Here is a 19,559-nt window from a genome sequence, read left to right as displayed (position 1 = left end):
GACCTGTTGGAGAAATATGCTCACTCTTCGTTCGTTGGCAGATATCACATTGTTGCACATGAGTAAGAATCATAGATTTTAGCCCAGGCCAATAAAAATAACTCTTGATACGCTGGTAAGTAGCTTGATCACCCGAATGTCCACCCAAGGGAGAATCATAAAAAGTTCTAAGTAATTCTTGACTCAATGTACCACTAGTCCCAACATATACTTTTCCCCGAAATCGAAGCACTCCTCGAACATATGACCATTGTTGAGGTCCTATAGTTCGTATGGAAAGGTTTGTAATAACTGTTTTAGCCAAAATCATCATCAATATAGGTAGCTTCAATTTCATGCACCCAAGCAGGTGTAATCATAGTGGCAGTGAGTGTATTAAATTCAGACTCCTCTTCAAAACATCTTCATAAAGCATCAGCCACCTTGTTTGAACTTCCTTTTCTGAATTTAATTGTATAATCGAGTCCAAGAAGTTTAATAAGGCCTCGTTTCTGGATCGTCGTTGTTAATTTATGTTCCAATAAATGTTTGAGTGGCTCATGATCAGTTTTGATAATAAATGGTCGAGCTTCCAAATAATGTCTCCATTTAGTAACAGCCATCAAAATCGCCAAATATTCCTTCTCATAGATGGACATATATGCATGTCGAACTCCTAATGCTTTACTAAGATAAGCTATAGGACGACCTTCCTGAGACAAGACAGCTCCAATACCACGAGAACTTGCGTCAGTCTCTAAACAAAAACTCTTTGAAAAATCTGGCAAAGCTAAGACAGAGGCTCTGCACATAGCATCCTTCAATAGCTCAAAAGCTTCCTTAGCAGCTGCAGACCAAAGAAAATTGTCCTTTTTCAGCATATTGGTGAGAGGTCGGCTAAGCTCTCCATAGTTCTTAATAAATTTTCTGTAGTAGCCTGTCAACCCCAAAAATCCACGCAAGGATTTTAAATTTTTTGGAAGCTTCCAATTTCTCATTGCCTCCACTTTAGATGGGTCTGTGGCAACTCCATTAGAAGAAATAATGTGCCCCAAGTATTCAACCTGCTGCTATCCAAAAACACTTTTCTCTCCTTGCAAAAAACTGATTAGTTTTAAGAATTTTCAGAACCAATTCCAAGTGATGTACATGGTCCTCTAAAGAAGGACTATAAATTAAAATATCATCAAAAAATACCAAAACGAACTTCCACAAATATTGGCCAAAGGTATCATTCATTAAAGATTAAAATGTGGCTGGTGCATTTGTTAGGCCGAATGGCATTATCTTAAACTCAAAGTGGTCGTGATGAGTTCGAAATACTGTCTTATGTACATCCTCTTTCTTGATGAGGATCTGCCAATATCCCGACCGTAAATCAATTTTTTTAAAAAAAATTGACCCTGTCAACTTATCCAAAAGATCCTCAACTACAGGAATAGGAAAATTGTTCTTGACTGTCCATTGGTTGAGCTGTCGATAATCGACACAAAACCTCCAAGTACCATTATTCTTCTTAACCAGCAAACATAGAGAAGCAAACGGACTCTTACTGGTCTGGATAATGGAAGCAGCCAATAATTCCTTAACCTGTTTTTCGACCTCAGATTTCTACTGATAAGGAAAACGATATGGTCTCAAATTAATTGGTGGAGCATCAGCTTTAAGAACAATAGCATGATCATGGTTTCGAATCGGAGGTAGTCCTTTTGGTTCATCAAAAACTTGCTGATAAGCTTCCAGTAAGGGCTGAAGAATAAGTGGAACTTCCTGAGAATCAATTTCTGAACCAATAGAATTCTCCAATAACCTAAGTTTGTTTTGAGGTCAATTTCTGCATCTTGTCTCCCGAAATCATCTTAACAGAAGGAATTCGATGACCACCTTGCAATGAAATAAGATTCCCATCTTTCTTGAAAGTTAATGTCATCTCATTGAAATTCAAGGTAATAGGGCTGAATTTCTTCATCCAATCAACCCCCAAAACCATATCACTTCCCCCCATTTGTAGTACTCTGAAATCATGTACAAAGCCATATCCTTGCATATGCCATGTAAACTGATTACTTCTCGCTATACTGTGAAGGTGTTCCCCACTAGCCACAGTGATGACTAAAGGGTCAGTTTGTATTACCTCCATTCCTTCCTTTGCCCATCGTAGAGTAATAAAGCTATGAGTACTCCCACTATTCACCAAGATATTCAAAAGTTTAGTATTAACAGTACCTTGTATTCTAATGGTGTTATGACCAGCAATACCATTTAGAGCATTAATGGAGATTTCTAGAGCTCCATCATCATGTTCACTCTCTTGTAATAGCTATTGTTGTATGTGATTGTCTTGATTTAAAGGAGGAACATCAGAGTCGTGGCCTTCATCCTCCTCCATCATGTTCAATTGTTTCTGTTTACATTGATGCCCATGGCCATATTTGTCTCCACATTTAAAACAGAGTCTATTAGCTCTGCGATAATCCACCAACTGTTGTTTAGCAGTGGTTTCAGGTTGAAAAAGTCTAGGGTTCATCGTCGGAGAAATCCCTTGAATTCTCGTAGGTGGCAGAACAAAATTCAACTTAAAAACGGGTCACCCTTTTCTATTTTCAACTTCCATGGATAACTCATATATCTTAGCCTTTCTATCAGCTTCAATAAATGTTTTAGGCTCAAGAACTTTAACTTTGTACTTGAGCTCGTCTTTCAACCCACTCAAAAAGCAAGAAACAAAGTACTCCTCCCCCAATCCAGGATTAATTTGAAGAATAAAAGGTTGAAGTTCTTCAAATTTATCCTCATACTCTTCCACAGAAGACGTTTGAGTTAATTTGTTAAACTCATCTATAACATCAATATACCCTTTATCATAACACCTGTGGTTAATGTCTGCCACGAATTCATACCAAGAGACTCAGTTTTTCTTCATAACATAGCCCTCAAACCAAATCTCAGCCCTACCGGTTAGATACATAGCAGCCACTTCCAGCTTCTGATTGTCCGGTATAGAAAATATAGAAAAATATTTGTCACACTTCCGCACCCAACTCCTTGGGTTACAGCCATCAAAAATAGAAGTTCTATTTTTGGTCTAGGAGTAAACATATCCATATTATTGGTTGTATGACTTTGTTCCATTAATTCAGAACATTTGAGGACAGATGGTTCCCCAAGTGCTGGTGGATTTCCCCCTAATTTCAATTTATGCACTGTAGAAGGTACCTTCGAGTTATCTCCAGGAAATATAGGTTTTGAAGCTAAAATCCCAGGTTCCATCGGTTGAAATGAATATTTCTCTCGGTCATCAATAACAGTTACTTATAAAGGTGTTTTTTGGATTACCTGTGGCTGAGTTTTTGTCATATTGTTTTGATTTGTTGCAGGTGAAGATTGACCCGATTCATCTCCAGCTTTCTGTATTAGACTTAAGAGCTGTTGCAAATAACCATTAGTCTCATTCGTTGTATTCTCCAAAGATTCCAATCATTTCTCCCATTCCAGCTTTTGGTTGACCCACCAAACAGGAACTTCTGCATTGAGAGAGCCGTAAGGATCATCCATAGTATCTTTGGTTTGCTCGGTCTGTCCCATCTTCTGCGTCTTCTTAGTCTTTCCCAGCTTGAAAAAAAATTTGGATCAAATTTAGCCTAGCTCTGAATACCAATTGTTATGTTTAGGTCAGAAAGGATTAAGAATTTAGAAGAAGAAGAAAAAGGAATTCAGAATTTTCATTAGATATTTTTTAAGATTTTCCAGTACACTCTATTCTGTTTTATGCTGTACATTGTACCATTTCCGTTACTTCCTCCAACTGCATTGGATTTGCTTACCACCAGATCAGCCTTAGTTAATTCAGTGGGTCAGTTTGCTCTAAGCCCATTTCCTCAACGCTAAGTCCTGTGTCGTTTTGACTGCACATTCCTTCAAGCCTATCTTCGATTTCTCCGTCCCAACCATGACAATATATTGGTAGCCGATTGTCAGCCACCCGCACGCAAAATAGATTGAGAGTGCAATTCTGATAATTCTTCTTTAAATTTCAAAGTATCATATTTTAAATATTTTTTATTAATAATATAATTTTACATCTAAATGGTTGAACCAATAGCAATAGCAATAGCAAGAAGAGAAGGTTTGATTTTATTAGTATTCTTGGAAGGGTTTGGAGGGGCTTGGGCCCTTCAAGTTGGTTTAGCAGCCGTTAAATGTTTAAAGTTCCAAGTCCCATCAATGGTGTGTGTATAAAGTTGCTTCACCGTCCACCTTAACCCCAACCATACGACAAAATTTGTACTTTTATTTCTTCTTCAATCACGTGTTGCATATTTTATATGCAATCACAATACCCCAAGTAATTTGCATGCGCACACCCTCACAAGTTAGGGACTTGCCTTCGTAGATTTACTTGGGTCGTCCATTTAAAAATTTAAAATTATTATATATATTTATTTTATTTATATATTTTTATTAAAAATTTATTATCGTCTCTTAAAATCATTTATTCATCCCTACTTGCCTTTATATTTTTGGAGCAATGATGTGTGTACTATTGGAAATGTTTTAAATATCTCATCTTTGATAATATTGGTTAACATAAAGATGTGTGATTAAAATAATTTAGATGAACAAAGACGAGTAAATATTGAAATAATCTAGTGACGACGTTGATTGAGTTTTTTTTAAAGACTTTTAAGGTCGGATAGAAGCAAATTTAAACTGAATTAATCGTACTTTACCTTTTTATATCTATTTATTAAAGAAACTTTAGTTTAATGTTAAGATTGAGGTTAGGAAACTTTTAACAATTTATGTTCAGAGTCTTATTACGATACCATCTGATTACATCCCTAGATGGACAATTACATTTTGATTTCTTTTTTCTTTTATAAGAAAACTACACATTGAATCGTATTTATATTTGGAATATTCTATTCAAAATAAATAGTTGGAATATTCCAAAGGGAAAGGGGAAGGAGAATTATGGGTGAAAGTGCGTGTGGAAGCCACTTATTTTGAGTCTTTGACCAATCAACATTTGATCTAAAACAAAGAAAACAAAGCCCCACCATTGATCTTATTTCTAAAAATGAAGTATTTATTTGATCATAGAATGTTAAATTAACAGTCTCACCCCCATCACATCTCATTAGACCTTTATTTCCACTCTTCATACATTCACGGCTATTATTGCACACATTGGTCCCATTTACATAAACTATTTTAATTAATTTATTAATTATTATGCTAATTGTGTATATTTCAAATACATTGAGATAACAACCTATTATTAAGTGACATAAGATATTAAGGTAATTTTTTTTATTTAGAGGTTTTAAATTCAAGTAATTGTATCCATATTATATATGTATTATCAATAATTAAAAATATTATGAACAAATACTATCTTATAATCATTTTATACTATTCAAAAAACCACTAATTCATAAAATTTAAAGCTTTATTATTAATCACTTGGTTCTTAAATTATATCCTAATTTTTGGATTGATCTTCAATTTTTTTTATAAAAATAATATTTAAACTATAATTTCTTCTTATTTTATCTTGTACAAAATCAAATAAGATAATATATATTATTAGTTTGAGATGATTATAAGATAATATATATTTGAAAGTTTCTTAATTATTTGATAATGAATAGTCAAACACCCTTGTAGATAATAGGCTCAAACTCGTGATCTTTAAAAATAATAATCATCATTCTAACCACTAAAGTCGCTTAGTTCATATTAATTGATAGTTTAAATAACACTTTTGAACAAAAAAAAGTTAAGTACCGATCTGAAAGTTAATAAAATTTTCAGGGATCAATTTAACAATAAAGCTCCATTTTTGTGACGTGACGTCCACGAAAGCAATGAATAAAAAAAGTGAAAAATATCTCAAATTATAAACCAAACTGATATTTTTAATAAAAATGGCTAGTTGGTAAAAATTTGAGTAGTTGTGTTGCGTAAATGGTAATTGGTGTAATTCAATAACAGTCCGTTAATCACAGTTCCTCATGAATCAGGGTATTTCTCTCCATCTGTTTCTTCTAATCTGCAAGTTTTTTTTGTTCTTAACCTTTTATTTACCTTGGCAAAAAATCTCTCCTGAACTTATCAAAAGTTCTAAATCCTTAAACTTTGATTAAAAAAGTTTTAGTTTTTTTTATGTTCTTTCAATGCTTTAAAAAGGGCACTCCTTTAGCACCCTATTTTCTCTTTTGAGAAAGCAATTTTCTTCTCCATACTCAATTAGCCCACCTTATCTCTTTATCTTCCTTCCTCTGTGTTTCTCTTTATGTTCTGAGAAAAAAGTTCAAATCTTTTTTAGGAGATTTGATTTCTCAATTCTTGTGAAGGAACCTTAAGAGACACATGGAAGCTGTTTTACAAACCAGAGGGCTTTTTTCACTGCCGCCAACTCCAACCAAAGTCAGAAGCCTTTTGAACCCGTCGCAAGGCTTAAAGCAGAGGCTTTTCGCCACAAAACCCTTAGGCCTTAATGGGTTATCTCTATCTTATAAAAGAGTTCCAAGCTTTGTAGCAAAACCAAACGGTTTATCCCCTAAAGGGAAGAGCTTTATTTGCAAGGCTGAGGCAGCGGCAGCAGCCGATGGGCAGCCTTTGTATGGTGAAACTCAGCCCCCAAAGTTTCTGGGTATTGAGCTTGTGACTCTTAAGAAGATTATCCCTCTTGGGTTAATGTTCTTTTGCATCCTTTTCAATTACACAATCCTTAGGGATACAAAGGATGTGTTGGTGGTGACGGCTAAGGGGAGCAGTGCTGAGATTATACCATTCTTGAAGACATGGGTTAATTTGCCTATGGCCGTTGGGTTCATGTTGTTGTACACCAAGTTGGCTGATGTGTTGCCAAAGAAGGCTCTTTTCTACACTGTTATTGTTCCCTTCATAGCCTTTTTTGGTGCATTTGGGTTCCTATTGTATCCTCTCAGCAATTACATCCACCCTGAGGCACTTGCTGATAAGCTTCTTGCAGTTCTTGGACCCAGATTCCTTGGTCCTCTTGCAATTATGAGGATTTGGAGCTTCTGTGTATTCTATGTCATGGCTGAACTTTGGGGTAGTGTGGTCATTTCTGTTCTATTTTGGGGGTTTGCCAATCAGGTGAATATATTATCTTATGGAATTGGATTTTGGAAGTTATTTATCCTCATGATTATATAAGCTTATTGGTTTTATCTGTACTGATTCTTGTTTCAGAAATTAATAGTTTTTTAGTAATATTTTGTAAGTCTGATAGGCTTTGCAATTTTTTATGCATTCCTAGTTAGTATTGGATTAAGGTTTCGCTAGTATGACTACATATCTAGTCATCTAGTTGCTTTCTTTATGTCTTTCAAAACTAGTTAGCATCTTCAATGATTTTGCTTCTTTTGATTAGTTCTGATTGATTTCTGTATTTAGAAACTCGTTAGCATGTTCGATGATACCTATGCTTCAAAGATTTTGTTTCGGTTATAATTTCTATTTTCTAATTGTGGCATTTGCTTTACTGCATGTTTATTGGCAACTTGTTACTTGTATTTCAATGTTTTCGTTTGGTGCATTTTGTATAGTCTTTCTGTTTAGTTGCATCTCTGAAACCTTTATTTGATTTCGAGAATTAAAGCTGTATTTACCTACTGCTACATTTTTCTTGTGCAGATAACGACTGTAGACGAAGCAAAAAGATTCTATCCTCTGTTTGGACTAGGAGCCAATATAGCCCTCATTTTCTCCGGTCGAACCGTAAAGTACTTTTCTACTATGAGGCAAAATTTGGGTCCTGGAGTTGATGGTTGGGCCATCTCCTTGAAGGGAATGATGAGCATTGTCGTACTGATGGGGCTTACCATCTGTTTCCTGTACTGGTGGGTGAATAAGTTTGTTCCTCTTCCCACACGTAGCAAGAAGAAGAAGGTAATCCACTTTTGAGCTATCTTGTTCTGTCATATTTGTTTACTGAGATTCTTAGGCTCCATGATCTGCCTGTTTGATTCCAAACTTTCATTTCAAATCTTTTGAGTTGATATATTACAAGTTTAAAAGAAAAACTTTTCACCATGCTTATGTTGTATATCCATTGAAAGTGATGAAGCCTTGTTTCTTTTTATTGTCAATCGTTTTGCAGGAAAAGCCTAAGATGGGAACAATGGAGAGCTTGAAATTCTTGGTGTCTTCCAAGTATATTCGGGACCTTGCCACTTTGGTGGTTGCATATGGTATTAGCATCAACCTCGTTGAAGTTACTTGGAAATCGAAGCTTAAAGCTCAGGTAAACCTATTTGGTTATTCTTCTGCTCTTCTCTTTTGTTCTCTTTATCTTTTATATCATAACTGGCTCAGTAACTAATGCGTCTCCCTCCATATTGCAGTTTCCAAGCCCGAACGAATATTCCTCTTTCATGGGAGACTTCTCTACTGCCACTGGAATTGCGACATTCACTATGATGCTACTAAGTCAATTTATTTTCAACAAATACGGATGGGGAGTTGCAGCCAGCATTACACCCACTGTCCTGCTCCTGACCGGAGTTGGTTTCTTCTCCTTGATATTATTTGGTGGTCCTCTCGCACCAACTCTTGCGCAGTTTGGCGTGACTCCTCTTCTTGCAGCCGTATATGTGGGTGCCATGCAAAACATTTCAGCAAAAGCGCAAAGTACAGTTTTGATCCTTGCAAAGAAATGGCCTATATTCCTTTGGACGAGGACACCAAGGTTTGGAATCTTACTCGCAATTTGAACTTGTGCAACTTCTGCTCGTTTAACTTAGAATGTATTTGATGCTATCTTTAGGTTAAAGGGAAGGCTGCAATCGATGTTGTTTGCAATCCACTGGGGAAATCAGGAGGTGCTCTGATTCAGCAGTTATGATCTTGACCTTCGGATCACTTGCGAATTCAACCCCATACCTTGGAGGGATACTTCTGGTGATCGTTCTTGCATGGCTAGCAGCAGCCAGGTCTTTGGATATCAATTCACAGAATTGCGCAGGGAAGAAGAACTCGAGAAGGAGATGGAAAGAGCTGCGGTTAAGATCCCGGTCGTGGAAAGCGGAAACGGTTCTTGCAAGCGTTCATCGCTAATCATCTGCGGGTGACTCAACCAGAAGTTCATCAGAAACATCAACCCCAAGCAATATCTAAAAAAAAATTCTTCCATTTATTGCCCAACAGGAAGAATAAGAAGCTGATAAGATGCAGTGGTAGGGTGACTGTTGGCTCTAGAACTTATTTTTATTTATACAAAGAACATTAGCTGCGAAAGCAAAATGCTCGACTTCGTTTTAAGTCCATTTCCTTATATGTTGAGCTTAGTGTTTGTTTAGTCTTTGTATCTTGTAGAATTTCATTTGGATTCACATAAATTGAAACCCATTTTGATCTAAATTCTTTGAGTTTTGCTCGTTAAAACTTAAATGCTCCGATTCTATCTTTTATCTGTATGTGAGCTTTCATGAGTTTAGATTTTTTCCTTCTTAAAACTAGTTTTATCATTGAGACCAAGCATTTGTGTTAACTTGGCAATTCATGTACGTGGTTATGTCCATATTTTCTAAAAGTTAAGCCCATGGTTGATTAATCGAGCCTCGATGGACCGAGAAAAGTTATGCTTCTCTGGTATTGCTTGCCATGCTCAGAGCGAGTTGCAAGCTTCAATTTCTCCAGAAACAACCAAGCAGAAACTAGGGTTCACGTCTCTCCACCGCGTGCAGAAAGTAACAAATCTTTGTTATTTGGCTTAATGTATATGTCTCATTCGTTCTCATTATATCATATGTACATTTCCCAGCAAAAGTTTCTTTGTTTTTGTCCTCCGTGTTAGCTTGCTTTAATCATTTCTTTGGCAAAAATATTCAGACCTAGTGGATTCTCACATTCCTAAGTAAAAAAAATGATTTAGAACTGTACCTTTCCCCACCATTCATGATTCTGCAATAGTTGTATAAGTTTTAACATCTGATATCCAATTCGTCTCGGGTTCGAAAATTAGAACGGTTCGGATTTTGTATAGACTTTGATGTCACTACGGCGTATGCAAAACGTACACAATCCCTGCTATCCCAAAATACCCATGTAGAGTAAGAGATATCAGTTTCAGGTCACTTTCACTCTAAGGTATTCATATTAATTATCTTTGTTCTCCTTTGGGTGAAGCAGAGAATAAGTTCATGTGGTGCTTACTGTCACTTGATGGTTTATTTTTGCATTTATGCACATTTTGTCTCTACCCTTTACCTCTCTTGTCCTCTTCATCTTCACCTCACCTCTCGTCAGTACCTAAATGAATTAATCCACAATCTTAAGCCCTCAAGTTTCACTTTTTTACCTTTTACTCCACAAAAACTAATGTTATATGTCCCCCAGAAACCAACTTGTCTAATTGAAGCACAATATAGAACTCTTTCCTCTTATTTCACTCTTCTGGTACTGTGTCAGGTTCAGGATGGATAAGCTAGATTTAACAGAATCATCCATCGTTTTACCAGGAAAGCCGAACCCATCCACAGCCGAATGCTGGTTCGATGATGAATGTATACTTGACATGGACTACTTTGTGAAGACCATCTCAGGGATCAAGTCCAAGGGGGTTCGTCCTGAGTTAATAGGCTCGATCATCGTGCATTATGCATCGAAATGGTTACCTGATCTCTCCAGTGATGCCGAAAAGGCCCTACCAGTCTCGAGGATTCATCGCCGGAGAGTGTGACGGCTTCATGGATGAAAAAGAGGTTCTTTGTTGAAACCCTGGTGGGAATTCTACCACCGGAGAGGGATTTCATCCCCTGCAACTTCCTCCTACGCCTCCTCCGGACGGCCAACATGGTCGGCGTGGAGCCTTCCTACAGAGCCGAGCTGGAGAAAAGGATTTCATGGCAGCTTGACCAAGCTTCACTGAAAGAGCTCATGATTCCTTCGTTTAGTCACACTAGTGGCACTCTGGACGTCGAGCTTGTGATAAGGTTGGTTAAGAGATTCGCCGGCCTCGAAGAAGGAGCTAGAAGTGGCATTGCGGCGGTTAAAGTAGCTATTCTTGTGGATTGCTACTTGGCAGAAGCAGCTTTGATACAAATCTGAGCTTGGATGAGTTTATAGCACTTGGTGCTGCTATTCCTAGCCAAGTCCGAGCCATGGATGACGGCTTGTACCGTGCCATTGACACTTACCTCAAAGTAAGTTCATATCATTTCCAATTCTTTCTAGTTCAAACTTAATTGTCTTGCTAAATGCATCCATCTTTAGGACACTTGTAATAGTTTCACTTCACCCATGATTCAGTTTAATTGTCTTCCTTTAAATTAAGAAAACAATAAATTAAATTGTTGCAGGCACATCCAGGTGTGTCAAAGCAAGATAGGAAGGTTCTTGCAGATTGATAGACTGTCAAAACTCTCGCCAGAAGCAACCTGCATGCTGCGCAAAACGAACGTTTGCCGGTTCGGGCCGTGATTCAAGTTCTGTTCTCTGAACAAACCAAGCTCAACAGACATTGATTGGAGCGGATCGTTCAGCGGAGCAAGGACTCCTAACGCAGCCGGAATCGAACCCCCAGCTCGGTGCATGTCGAAACGAGAAATCAATGCTCAACAAATAGAGATAAAGAAGCTGAAAGAAGAGCTGCTGAGGGTCCAGAGCCAATGCCTGGCGATGCAGATGCAAATGGAGAACTAATGGATAAGAGGAAAGGGTTTTTCAGGTGGAGGAAGCTGGGGATAATGCCTTCGCTTAAGAGTAGCGTGAGTGTTTCCGAGAGGATTGAAGACCGAGAGACTAACTTCGGGAGGCAAACACCCACGGATGCCAAAACAAAGCTTGTTCGAGGTAGGACTCCTCCCAAGTGGACAAAATCCATGTCTTGAATTAATATATATGTTCATTTTCTATGTTTCATGTTGCTTTAATGTTCGAATTAAGCTAGGAATTAGTGTAGTAATAACATGATTTGTACTGTAATAATGTATTTGTATGATTCCTAATCCTGTGGAAAAGTATGTGGTAATAATAATACAGTACCAAGTTGTAAGTTCAATGACATTCTTAAAACGAAAGCCACGACACTGAAATGCAGAAAATGAAATCCCGATTGCATGAAGCAGTCGGGATTAGATGAAATAGAGGTAACATTTGTTCAAGGAATGAACAGGTTGTTATGGTTGATAGATGTAATTTCATTCTGAGCATCTCAATCTCTGATATAAGGCCAGCATCTGTTCATCCTTGTTTTTTCTCAGCATCTCATTCTCTGATCTAAGGCCAGCAAGTTCACCCTTCATCCTTAAAATTTGTCGATTCAGCATTTCGATGTGTCGGTCCTTAGCCTGATCTTTTGCTTTGAGACGCAGCCTGTACTTTTGATCTTTGCTTAGCGATGTTTACAACGGCTGACGAATTGTGCTGCATCAGAACCAAACGGCTGTTGATATTCATGTTGTTGTCGTTTAAACCCCGGAGGTGGAGTATACATATTCAATTTTTGTAAGGAAAAATAGAAAGACTGTTAAACCCCATAATGATATTGCTCTATTTGGGGCTAATTGTGTGGATTGTAAGCTCTAAACTACCCAAAACCTTTTAACTTTTGAAAGGAAAGAATGTTTAATGATATACCCAACTCCATCACTGTGAACTTGGTCTTTACACATGCATTACCTTCAAACTGAGCTGAAAATGTGGCTGCTATTATTATGAAATGATTGTATAACCATGATGGACCAAGGGAGAACCGGTGCATGCAGTGCCTCCTAAAAATTTAAATTACTATATATTTAGATTTTTCCTATGAATTTTCTATTGAAATCTGTTTTCAACTTTGAAATTTTATAAATCTGTATCCTCTTAAAATTGTAGATGTTAATCCCTTAACATAAATTATACGTCCGTAACGTGTATAACTATAACAAATAATTGATATAACAGATGAATACAACAGGCCTAAGAACAGAGCAGTTCAAAAACATAAATACCATCAGTTTGCAGTGAAAATAAAGAACATTCCTAACAGGTTGCAGCCTTACCATCGAAGTAGTCCGAGAAAAGTAAGGGCGAGGGTATGGAATATTCGTGAGTGAATGAGGTGGGTATGCAAGGACTCGGTGCCCTTTCTTGCCAACTTCCAACACCACAGTCTGCCACAATATATATATTAAACAAAATAAACGGAAAATCCATGTAATTTTTTAAAGGATTTTTCTTTATCAGCCAATGAGCCAATTGAAAGAGTAACCCAACAGTGTCGCATAATTCAACTCAATATGATCACTGCTGCCAAATTCTGTAAGATGATGCAAATGACCCATGAACCTCGGTGGACGAACCTGAGTTCCGACTCCGAGGCCTAAAATATCGGTGTTGACAGTACTGTTAGTAGAAATCGTACTCAAGAACCTGAAGTTTGCCGGTCATATCTCGCTGATGATATCGAGCTGCAACTTTTGTTTCCTAGGATATCCGCCTCCGACCTGAACATTTCTCAAGACACTCCCTCTGGTCCGTCCAGTACCTTCTACAAGTTTGTAGAAGTGTCGAAGGCGTGTGAGACTAGTTGTTGAAATAACAAAACTTGGTGTTCGTCTATTCACATCTTGGGCATTTGGTGTTTCCGGCATGGTTATGTTGACCAATCCTGGCTATTGTATCACCAGGTGTTTTGACGAAGATTGCAGTCTCATACAATCTCGTCACTTGCAGCAGTTGTTGAAGGTTCTGAACCAGAGGGGTGTCTTGAGAAATGTTCCGGTCCAAGGCGGATATCGTAGGAATGGGAACTCAGGTTCGTCCACCGAGGCTCATGGCTCCTAGCATCATCTTTCTGAGTTTGGAAGAAGTGGTCATATTGGGTTGAGTTATGGACAAAGTCCGCTCCACAGTCCCCTGTTCTAAGAGAACACTTTTGTCCAAAGTTTCCAACACAATGATGATTATGTCAAGTTTGAGAATGTAAAAAGGGTTTGAAGATGGTAATAAATGAAGTTTTCAAAAAAAATACCTGATGGTTGATCCTCTGCTGATCCTCGGCTGTCTCCCATAATCTGTCAGCTTCCTTCGAGCTCTCTGTCTCAACTCCTTTCAGCTGTGTAACCCGTCTCCAATTGCAGTTCTCTCCGATTCTCTCTCTCTCTCTATATATAAATTATAATAAATTAATATCGTCACTCCTTATTTTCTAACCAAAAAAAACTCTTCATTTTGGATATACGCCTTTCCTGTCATTTACGGGACAACCCTGTCCATATTTTAATGCTAATTTTTCATTATGTCATTTTCTTGTTCTTATTGTTATGGCGGGTAACTTGAAGACCGCACTATAATATTAACAAAACTAGTTTTCTCAATAAAGTGATTATTCAAATGCTTAATAAAGTGATTATTCAAATGTCTCCTCTTTTATTTTTATTTATTTATTTCTTTTAATTTATATCTAAATAAATATTTTTATATAACATAAACCTGGTTTCATCAAAAAAAGAAAAAAAAACTTGAAGCCGTGACTAGTTGCATAGGCATTTTTCTCGAAAAATCACCGGTGATTGGTATATTTACTGATCTAACACCGGTCAGATTATATTTCCCGATCTAACACCCGTAGCAGTAAAACGCGCCCCCTGTCTCGAGCTATTTGCTGATTTGGCATAACGTGTGGTATGGCGCGCACCCTGCCCCTCGCTATACGCTGACATGGGTTACACGTGGGTATAGCGCAGCCCCTGATCCACACTATACGCCACGTAGGGGTATAACGCGGATCAGGGGCCACACTATACCTGGTTATCTGACACGTGGGGTATAGCGCAGATCAGGGGGCGCGCTATACCTTTAATTACCCACCCGTCCCACCCCAATCTTCCTATAAATACCCCCATCCTCAATCAATTTCATTACACTAAAATCTCTCAAAGTCTCTCAAATACTCTCTCTGTTTAAGGTATATTTTATAATATTTTTAATATTATGTATTTAATTTATTTAAGTATTTTACTTTATTTAATATTTTACTAATATAATTCTTTTGCAGATATATAATGGAAGACAGTCTACTTCCCTTGGATGGAAATCATATATCTCGACACTTTGTTGATACGGTAACATTTTAACGTTTTAATTTAATTTAAATTATTAGTAATAATTAGTTGATTTATTTAATACATGATTATTAGATTAAGAATTAATTTTTGTAATTATTTATTTTTAGGAGAAGGACCGTGTATTAGATCCTTTTATTAGGAATCTTAAGTTAGTGATACCTAGCCGTGTCTTGCCGTATTTAGTAGAGGTTGGATTTGGTTACATAGGTAGATATCAGGGTCACTGTAAGATAGAACAAGACCTTATTTCTGCCTTAGTAGAGCGGTGGAGGCCGGAGACCCACACATTCCATATTCCGTGCGGAGAGTGCACGATCACGCTTGAGGATGTTTCTATGTACCTGGGGCTTCCGGTGGATGGAGATGTGATATCAGGGATATCTTCCGGTTCTTTGACTACTTTGTGTCGGGATATTCTAGGACGTGTCCCGGAAAGTTTTATCGGAGGTAGGATATCGTTAAATTGGTTAGATGCCAATTTTCGGGAGTTGAACACAGACGTCTCTGAGGATGAGGTTAAGATGTATGCACGGGCATGCATATTGCAGTTGATAGGAGGGTTGCTGATGCTGGACAAATCGCGCAACCTAGTTCGCTGCATGTGTTGCGACATCTTAGCGACTTTTGTCTCGCCGGATCATTCAGTTGGGGCTCGGCAGTTTTGGCTTTGTTGTACAGGGAGATGTGTGGAGCCACTGACTACAGGCATAATGCTATTAGCAGAGGTCTCCTACTGCTGCAGTGTTGGGCATGGTATCGATTGCCCTTTTTATGTCCCGTTGTGAAGAAACCATTCGTATTTCCACTACTTCTGAGGTAATTATAAAACTGATTTTGTATATTAATAATTTTATACAGCGTATAATAAATTTTTTTCCTTGAATAGGTGGTCTACTGATAGAAAAAATCATCAGGAGCTACCTGATGATTTAGAAAAAATTAGGGTGCTAATCGATCAGAAGACTGGCACACAGGTATGAATTTTAATGTTTAAAAATCGATTTTAGATTATAGTTATATAATTAGATTATTATTTTGATAAAAATTATATATTATTGTTTAGTTTGAATGGGTGTCGTATTCTATTGATGATGTGAGGGCGGTGATCCCACCTGAGTTGAGGGGTCCCTCTGATCTGTTATGCGACCGTCGAGTGGCACTCCACTGATCGCGTGCTCTGGCAGTTTGTTGTTTTCAACCAATTCCGAAGCACATCACAATATGGACGAGTTGCATCATGAGTGGGTCGTGTTGTGGGAGGATCGCCATCGGCGCATTCCACGTAGAGAGCCCATTTTTACTGACTTCTTGATGTATGTTGAGGATTATTATGAGTGATTCAACAGTAACGTGAAACCGTTTCTACTTCCCGAGGATGCACAAGGGCAAACATTTCCACGACGTCGATAGAGACGTTCACCGACATAGCACCATCGTCCCCCGACTCGTAGATGGAGAGCAGGTGCTTCCTGTTCATCCTCAGCTGCACCAGCAGGACCTTCACAGCAGCCACCGTAACCATATATGATACCGCATCCATATATGACGCCGCCATCGCCTTTCCATTACCAGATGCCGCAGCCGTTGCCTTCACCTGGTTTTATGACCCCCGCCGCCACCACCGCCACAGATGACCCCTCCTAGAGGCTATTATGGGTCTATGTTTACATATCTGACTTGGGGTTCATATACTGGATATTTGGCGGGTTCAGTCTCATCACCCATGGCCGCAGCACAGACACCTCCTATACAGTTTTCACACTCAACGATGTCTGAGTTTTCCCAGTTTTCGCAGGCCGGTGGGATAGTCAGTCATACACCTCCAGGGTCCTTATTCTATGGAGGTGCTTTATCGTCATCAGCTCCTCATCAACCTAATGTACCTGCTCAGGACGACGACGATGACGACGACGATGACGACGACGACGATGATGACAGCGAGGAGTCAGAAGCAGTGATACGAAGAAATCTTCCTCGAGACCGACAGCCACCGCCCTGCGGAACACATTCGCGACGCAGGAATCGATAGATTTTTTTTATATTTGTATTTACTTTATTTTGTTTAATTGTAATTTTTTATTATTTCTCATTTAATACTTATTTTATTTTGTTAAATTTGTTGGATTTGTTTTAATATATTTCAGTTAATTTTGTTTATTACCATTTAATATCAGTTATTGTAATTTGGTTATCATTTACCATCTAATTCTTATTGTAAGGTTGTTGTATTTAAATACCAAATTGTTATTAGTTTGATAAAATTTAATGATTGTGTTCGGTTTTTTTAATCTTCATCAGCGATTATCGAATGACATTAACTTGAAGTAAATGCAAATTAAAATACAATAATTATTATTTGATAAACAAATACATCATTTCCTCATCAATTGTTACTTGATGACAACAGAAGTGGACATGTTTTTCTAGTGTGTCCTGAGTTTCTACAATGGCCACATCTTCTGTCTTGTCTAGATCTTTCTCGAATATCCATATTTGCAATGAATTTGATTGGATTTTGGACGACCACGCTCCCTCAATAAACTCGTATTTGGTACAATCGGAAGCCAATCTTGAACCTCATCAGGGTCTTTGTCATTACCTATGGGGGAAACTCAAATTCATATACCTTAAAAACTTCAGATAGTAGGTATACGGGATCCACAAATGTTATAGTCTTGACGTGTATGCGCAAGCTGCTATCACATGAGAGCATGGATACTTCAGAGCTTGAAAAAACCCGCAGTCGCACGTTCTGTCCCTTAGATTTACTCTTAACGACACAGCTTCAATCCCTTGAAGAGGTCGCGGCAACTCTGTGACACGAAACATTTCATACCTTCTAGAGAAGCTTGCTACAGACATTCCATTTGATGCAACAATTTTTTTCTGTAGACCTGCAACTAATCTAGGGTGATAGACATGACCGCCTTGCATCCAGATTTGAGCTTGTCCCCCGAGCTTCGCAAAAAGCGCCCCCAAACGAAAATATATAGTTTTTACCAAAGCCACTACAGGTAAGTGATGTGCACCCTTTAAGGTTGAATTGATTGCCTCAGCCAAGTTGGTCGTCATGTGTCCATATCGATATCCACCATCATATGCGTTCGTCCACATTTCTTTATCGACGAGGCTGATGTAATCGTATCCTTCCTCGTTCTTCGCCCGTAAATCTTGAAGCATTGATTCAAACGTTCGAGAAAGTAGTTCGTAACCTGATTAAAAAATGTATAACTTACTAACTTGTTTTCTTTGCAAAATTAAAATGATCAAAAAATGTATAACTTACTAACTTGCTTTCACTTACCCATGCGCACAATTAATTGACGCTCATCATTCTTCTTGTACATTCCATGATAGTTTGCAGTAATGTGTCGGAGACAATACCTATGTTGTACAAAGGGTGGTTGCCACATTGGACCCAAAGACTCCATTGCTGCTTTGATCCCAGCTCCGCGATCTGAAATGACACAAATGTATTCCCTCGTGATAACATGTGCACGTAAATTTTAGAGGAAAAAAGCCCAAGAATCTGTATCTTCTCATTCGACAAGAGCAAAAGCAACTAGAAGAATGTTGCGATTGTAATCTTGGACAACTGCCAATAATAAAACTTGCTTGTATTTTCCATACAAGAAAGTCCCCTCGATCTGAACCACAGGCTTGCAGTATTTGGCAACATTAACGCACTGTGGGTAACTCCAAAAAACCTGGTAGAATTGGCTTCAATCGCGAAGAACTCGATCATTATGGTATGCATAGGAGGTTTCGAAGTCTACAATTGTCCCAGGATTCAACGTCTGCACCAGCCTAAACCAACCTGGAAGTTCGTTGTAAGATGCATCCCATTCACCATGAAGTTTGACAATGGCATTTTGTTTTACCAACCAAGCTTTTTTATAGGAGACAGTGTACCCATACTGCGATTATATAGCTGAAATCAACACTGCAACAGCTATATGAGAGCTTGCTTTTACCATGGGTATATTGGCTTGGCATATCATTTCAGAGTCCAAGTTGGGATGATCTTGGTTAACCCCTCCAGCACAACATGTGTGAGGAGCGTTGTATACTGTTAGTTCACATATGTTGTTTTTCCTCTTCATTTTCGATACGCGAACCATCCAATTGCATCTGTTTTCGCGTCAGGCACAGTAGCATACATATTTTTTTGTCATCGATCGGTTGACTCTGGACTGAACATAATTACGGATATTATAATTTTTGATAGCCATCATCGCTTCTTCTTTGCTTGAAAACTCCATGCCTAAAGATAACTCACCATTATTTATTGATGAGTAATATCCATAGTCACCGAGATGAGGCATATCCGCAAATTCTGGCCTGTACATTGCACCATAATCAGCTTCATACATGTGTGCAGGAGGGTCAGTTTGTGTCACATTTCCTGCAACTTCATCTACATCATCATCATTGATGTTGAATTGCGGTGATTCTGGGTGAATGAATAGTCCTGTCTCAGCACCATCCGCACCA

The 19,559-nt window shown here is 38.2% G+C and overlaps 2 pseudogenes; both read left to right on the top strand.

Annotated features, from left to right (window-relative positions):
• The first annotated feature begins 6,354 nt into the window (after positions 1–6,354).
• On the top strand, positions 6,355–9,380 carry LOC120212476 (annotated as a pseudogene).
• Positions 9,381–10,356: 976 nt separating this feature from the next.
• LOC120212303 lies at positions 10,357–11,961 on the top strand (annotated as a pseudogene).
• The last annotated feature ends 7,598 nt before the right edge of the window (positions 11,962–19,559 follow it).

The sequence above is a fragment of the Hibiscus syriacus genome, unplaced genomic scaffold, assembly GCF_006381635.1.
Source record: "Hibiscus syriacus cultivar Baekdansim isolate YM2019G1 unplaced genomic scaffold, ASM638163v2 tig00110013_pilon, whole genome shotgun sequence".
NCBI classification, from domain to species: domain Eukaryota; kingdom Viridiplantae; phylum Streptophyta; class Magnoliopsida; order Malvales; family Malvaceae; genus Hibiscus; species Hibiscus syriacus.
This window is presented reverse-complemented; position numbering and strand designations above follow the sequence as displayed.